This window comes from Palaemon carinicauda, chromosome 29 (genome assembly GCF_036898095.1).
Source record: "Palaemon carinicauda isolate YSFRI2023 chromosome 29, ASM3689809v2, whole genome shotgun sequence".
Lineage (NCBI taxonomy): Eukaryota > Metazoa > Arthropoda > Malacostraca > Decapoda > Palaemonidae > Palaemon > Palaemon carinicauda.
The window spans coordinates 50920102-50927601 of NC_090753.1; positions in this window are offsets into that span (position 1 = coordinate 50920102).

Below are 7500 nucleotides of genomic sequence, written 5' to 3' on the forward strand. Positions count from 1 at the left end.
AAACTCGTCAGTTCCTTTGGTCGTTACAACCTCACCATCCCTGTGAGCTAAGGATGTGGGTTTTTGGGGAGCCTATAGGTCTATCTGCTGACCCTCCTTGGTCCTAGCTTTGTTGAAGAGAGGGGTCTTGGGCGTTGATCATATGTAATATGTTCAGTCACTATAGCATTGTCCTGTTCGATACAGCAATAACACTGTCACTTGCCTCCGCCACTTACGATGGAGCTATAAATCTGTTGTCCTGCTAACCACTAATGCCATCTCTCCCTGCACTATCTGTTTGGTTACTCGCCGTGCAGTAAGGTAGTGACGGGGGTACATCCCCAGAGCGAGGTGTACCAGGAATATTTATGTGTAACTGTACATAAAATTATTATTATCACTATTATCATTTATTATTATTATTATTATTATTACTTGCTAAGTTACAACCCTAGTTGGAAAACTAGGATGCTATTAGGCCAAGTGGTCCAATAAGGACACTAACCCAGTGAGGAAAGGAAATAAGGAAATAGAATACAAGAAAAGTTTAAGAACAATAATAACATTAAAATAAATCTCTCTTATATAGCCTATAAAAACTTAAAAATAGCAAGCGGATAAAAACTTCAAAATAACAAGAGGAAGAGAAATAAGATAGAAGAGCGTGCCCGAGTGTACCCTCAAGCATATAAAAAAAGGCAAGGAGCACTTCTATATTCCTGTACTGTGGAGTATTTCCAGAGCCGTAAAATACCACATCGCTAACTGTAATCCTTTGGATATAAGATTGCCATAGTGTTTACCTTACCCAGAAGCTCCAGACAAATAGGTACACAACACAATCTCTCTGTTTAAAAGACAGTTACTAAAACTACACAATGCAGTTCTAGTTAATCCAATAAAAAAAGAAATTATATGCCATGATTTTAATGGGAAGTTTCATTACTCTATTTTTTTCCGTGGGAAATCTGGCATAATTATTTGCGGCAAAAAAAAAAAGAAAAAAAAATACCGTCTATTATTATTAACATCATAACTGGCTAAGATACAACCGAAGTTGGAAAAGCAAGATGCTGTCAGCCCAAGAGCTCCAACAGGAAAAAAAAGCCCAGTAACAGGAAAATTATGTAAAGCATATTTGGCATATAAAAAATAAGTTCATTTTATGTTAAGGATTATGAAGTATATTCAAATTCAAATCATTTATAAGATTAAAAAGTTTCCTATTTCAATGTTATATTCTTAATGGTGTAGAATCTTACTGAAATTCCCTAAAGAATCTTATTGAAATTCCCAGCATTTACAAACGTTACTATTCTGTTCTTCAAAGGTTTGAAAGTTTAAAGGCTGCTCATGAATGGCAGACGGAAAGGACAGTGACATTGCCCTATCAAGCTGGACAATGCCCTAGAGACTGGCCATATTTCACATGATCACCAAATTCAAAATGTATATTAAAACCCCAATAATAGTTCCAAACGAATAGTCTAATCACAAAATGAAAGAGATTTCTTATTATTAAACAACTCAGGGCTTTTAATGTTTCAAAAACTATAATAATTAAGGCTGCAACACCAGTGAAGCTGAGCTCCCGTCTTCCATGTTCCACTGAGTCGGTGAGTTTTGACTGCACACTCGTAAAACCTCAAAATGGCTCACGCAGTGATCACCGTAAAACTAGTTTCATGAGATTCCCTGAACGCTTTCCTTTGCGTCGACAAAATTGGTTATCCGCACTTGACGCATGAAGTTCAGTCCATCAAGATAATGGTAAAAATTAATGGCAAATATTATGAGATAAAATTTTGTGACTGGTGTTTAGTAAATATTTCTCTTCCTCTTGTTTTTTGGTAAAGTTTCTATAGCTTATATATGGAGATTTATTTTAATGATACTGTTCTTGAAATGTCTTATTTATTTCCTTTTTTCCTTTCCTCACTGGGCTACTTTCCCTGTTGGAGCCTTTGGGCTTATAGCATCCTGTTTTTCGAACTAGGGTTGTAGCTTATATATATATATATATAATATATATATATATATATATATAAAACATATATGTATATATATATATATATATATATATATATAAAACATATATGTATATATAGATATATATAATATATATATATATATATATATATATATATATATATATATATATATATATATATAACATATATGTATATATATATATAGATATATATATATATATATATATATATATATATATATATATATATATATATATATATATATATATATACAGTATATATATATATATATGTGTGTGTGTGTGTGTGTGTATGCATTTGTGCATTTATGCTTGAATGTTTCTATATATCCACACATATATTCTTTATTAATCCTGACATTACCAAGGGATGTGTATATCGTATTCCATGCAATGCTTGTGAAAAATACTATATTGGTCAAACTGGTAAAGCCCTAGAAAAGAGAATTGAACAACATAAGAAAAGTGTCAGGTATGCTCAAGATAATAATGCACTCTTTGCTCACGTTAGAGATAAAAATCACACCATTAATTGGTCAGGTGCAAAGAAATTGGTTCATTCAAATAACTTAGTGGAAAGAAACATCATAGAGTCCAGTTTCATAAAAGAAACCTTTGAAAACAACTTGAATATTGGTCATGGAATATATAAACTCGACGCCTTTATATGTAGAGAGATTTGTAAGCTATATAAAAAAACATTAACCACCTAATGTAGAATTGAATGTATTGTGAATAATTAACGTCGCTGTGAAATTAATATTTAGACCTAAGCTACCATTCATTAAAGGGTACAATTATTTTATATAGTATGCAATAGTATATTGGCACTATATAGTGTTATGCTCGATATAAGTATTGATATATACATGATTATATGTTTATGATATTAATGTTGTATGTATATAAATGTATATGTACATATGTATATATGTGTATATATATATATATATATATATATATATATATATATATATATATATATATATATATGTATGTATGTGTATGTGTATGTATATGTATGTATGTATATATGTATGTATATGTATGTATATATGTGTATGTATATATATATATATATATATATATATATATATATATATATATATATATATATATATGTATGTATATGTATGTTTTGCTTATGTATTTATATAGATAAGGCTACCGTGTTCTCATATAAATAAACTGTACTGAAAAACAAGAATTTACCCGCCACTAGAAATGACCCTTTTCGGCAGGTGTCTAATGAGCTTGGGGACTCCACCCACTTAAACACCTGACCCAAGCACAGGTAGCTGGTAAGGGAGTGTCATTGTTCTTTAAATCTCTATATGTATGTTCGTATGTTTGCTTTCCCTATAAAATGTAAAGAAGCCTCTCTCAATAAATCAGTCCTCTGAGGAAGTATCACGAAACTAGTCAGGACTTAAGCGTATATTTCGTATTTTCATTTTCCCTGTGGTTCTTCTGCATATATATATATATATATATATATATATATATATATATATATATATATACATATTTTATATATCTAAAACAGACCAATTCATGCACAGGAGTTTAGGAATTTTAAAGCTCTTTTTGTTCTTGACATATTACAGAATGCCTTCTGGTGTAAGACCTGTAAAAGATTACTCTAAAGATTAAAAATGCGGGTTTACATGATCGAACAGTTCGTCGAACACAGTTCGACATACAAGTGTTTGAAGTAATGTTCGAACGTGTGAACGGGGTAACTGGTTGTCGAACCGTCCGAAGAAAGTCTGTTCTCGCCTGAATTTTGTGGGCGTGGCTTCATTGTTCACAAACCATATGCATTTATAACTGAGTTTTCGAACAGTTTGGCAAGCAGGTTCGACTACCGGGTTTGACGAACTGTTCGATCGTGTAAACCCCGTTTAAGCCACGGAGGTAGACCAGATACATAAGTGTTAAATAGCTACTCCTCTAGCATTTAACGAGCGGTTGATTAGTGAGAAAGCCTCTTCGAAAAACTCGGTCAAAATGTCTTGCTTCCAGTGTGTTCAGCGGTTTTTTTACAGGTTGTCTTTTTTAAACCAAGAACCCGTGCTAACCAGGCTTATTTTTCAGTTCATTTTTATTCAAAACAAAAGTTTTGGGTCTTGATTGGTAATAGAGGAAAATAAGTGTGTGCATGAAATAAGACATCATTTTATTTTTACATTCAAACAGCAAATATAAACAATTATTAGGTTTATATTTTTCTTTCCTTTTCATTAATTTTTTCGTTTCCTTTTTGTTTCTCTTCATTATAAAGTTATAAAAATAGTTTGAAATAAGATATAATTTTTTTTTTCACATTAAAACAGCAAATATAAAAATTTATTAGGTTTATTTTTCTTTCCTTTTCATTAATTTTATCGTTTCCTTTTTGTTTCTCTTCATTATAAAGTTATAGAAATAGTTTGAAATAAGATAAAAAAATTTTTCACATTAAAACAGCAAATATAAAAATTTATTAGGTGTATTTTTCTTTCCTTTTCATTAATTTTTTCGTTTCCTTTTTGTTTCTCTTCATTATAAAGTTATAGAAATAGTTTGAAATAAGATATAATTTTTTTTTCACATTAAAACAGCAAATATAAAAATTTATTAGGTTTATTTTTCTTTCCTTTTCATTAATTTTTTCGTTTCCATTTTGTTTCTCTTCATTATAAAGTTCACGCCACTTCCCGCATCGTTCACTCCAGTTCACACCAGTTCCCGCACTGTTCACTACAGTTCACTCCAGTTGGCGCATCGTTCACGACTATTTCACGACTATTTTGTGCGTGCCAATGCGTGCCACAAACTTTAAACATTTCAAAGTTCTGGGCACGCATGGCACGCATTGTTACGCTCTGGCACGCGAGTTCCCGCACTGTTCACGACATTTTCACGGCTCGTTCACGCGAGTTCGTGCATCAATGCGTGCCAGTGCGTGCCACAAATGCGCGCAAGTGTCAGGTACCCTTATTTCACAAGGAAGTATAGATAGATCGATCTACATGATTTACTATCTACCCGGATGTATCTTGGTCTCTGTACAATATAATGGTGAGTGAAACTGTAATTTGTCCAACTGCTAGACTCCAGAAAATTCTTTATTGGACAGAGCCATTGACAGTTATCAATACAAAGACTTATTTAGATGCGTGGCCTTGATTTTTGAACATGTTTAGAAAATCCCAGTGTATGTTATTGACTGTATTGTGACTTTTGTATCTCCAACAACAAAACTAGGAATTGTGAGTATCTAATTATTTTAATATTTTAGTATTTTCTCATATACTATGACTTAGCCACTAACTAACTAACAACATCGACATATTAATTTGATGGTTAACAAACTAATTTGAATCATGCAATTACGAAGTGATGTTGTTTTGTACAATAATAAGGTATAAGGTTAGAGAATAATGTCTGGCCACTTTTTGCGGCAATAACAATTTATTAATACTCGATATACCTTTTATAGTGAACTGAATATAGCCAATTACTTGGCTTATCGTCTTGTTTTATATAATGCTACCAACGATCATACAGAAGTGTTACATACACTCGTTTATATATATATATATATATATATATATATATATATATATATATATATATATATATACATATATATATATATATATATATATATATATATATATATATATATATATATATATATATATATCATCATCATCATCATCATCATCATCATCATCTCCTACTCCGATTGACACAAAGGGCCTCGGTTAGATTTCACCAGTCGTCTCTATCTTGAGCTTTTGATTCAATACTTCTCCATTTATCATCTACTTCATGTACTCATTTATATATAATATATATATATATATATATATATATATATATATATATATATATATATATATATATATATATATATATATATATATATGTCTTTATTCCCGGAGCAGAATTAGAGACGATTGGAAATAGAAGCACAGCTTTCAAGGACTGGTTGAAGCGTATACCAGGTGTGCATTCTGTTTGATCTCTCTCTCTCTCTCTCTCTCTCTCTCTCTCTCTCTCTCTCTCTCTCTCTCTCTCTCTCTCTCTCTCATATTATTACTCTATTTATTCATATATTCGGTTTTTCTCTCCGTCTCAGTGTTACCCTATATTCATATAATTCCTTTCGACTTCATGGTACACTCTCTCTCTCTCTCTCTCTCTCTCTCTCTCTCTCTCTCTCTCTCTCTCTCTCTCTTCAAAGATATTATGATGTTTACGAACTGGTTTAAAGGTTATTGTCTTTGCCCTTTACTATACAATATGAACTCTGGTGGAGAGAGTAATGTATCTCTCCTCTCTCTCTCTCTCTCTCTCTCTCTCTCTCTCTCTCTCTCTCTCTCTCTCTCTCTCTCTCTCTCTCATTATTCCTCTATTTATTCATATATTCAAGTTTTTTCTGTCTCCCAGTATTACCCTTTATTCATATAATCCCTTTCGACTTCATGTTTCTCTCTCTCTCTCTCTCTCTCTCTCTCTCTCTCTCTCTCTCTCTCTCTCTCTCTCCTCTCTCTCTCTCTCTCTCTCTCTTATTATTATTATTGTTCTTATTATTACTCTGTTCATTCATTTATTACGTTTTTTCTCTGTCTCTCAGAATTAACCCATATTCATATAATCCCTTTCGACTTCACGGTTCTCTCTCTCTCTCTCTCTCTCTCTCTCTCTCTCTCTCTCTCTCTCTCTCTCTCTCTCTCTCTCTCTCTCTGCGCATATGTATGATGTTCATTACTGCGTAATTGCACAGCTATAAGATATCAAATCGGAGAATTCCAAATAACTTTGGAATTATTTGTGATCTTGTACCTTAGTCCTTGACTCCTTTTGTCCGTGATAAGAATGGGTGACATAATTATGCAGTACTGTTCACCTTAAAACTACTTTTGATGTTGTACCTATTGTTCGTAATAAGAATTTCTATAATATTGCTGTATTTTGGTTTTACCCAGGTAAAAATCAGTTAACAAGAATGTACTAAAAACTCCATTATTTACTTCGACGGTGTTTAAGTTGTACCTGATAAATCCAAGTTATACTTGATAAAGCCAAGTTATACTTGATAAAGGTAAGTTATAGTCGATAAAGGAAAGTTATATTTGATAAATGAAGGTTAAACTCGATAAATAAAAGTTATAATTGATAAAGGTAAGTTATTGTTGATAAAGGCAAGTTACAATTGATAAAGATAAGTTATACTCGATAAAGGAAAGTTTTACTTCATAAAGGTAAGTTATAATTGATAAAGGCAAATTATAATTGATAAAGGTAAGTTATAGTTGATAAAGGCAAGTTAAAAAATGATAAAGGTGAGTAATACTTAATAAAGGCAAGTTATAATTGATAAAGGGAAGCTATAATCGATAAAGGAAAGTTATATTTCATAAAGGTAAGTCATAATTGATAAAGGCAAGTTACACTTGATAAATGTCAGTTATAACTGATAAAAGTAAGTTATTCTCTAGAGGCAAGTCGTAATT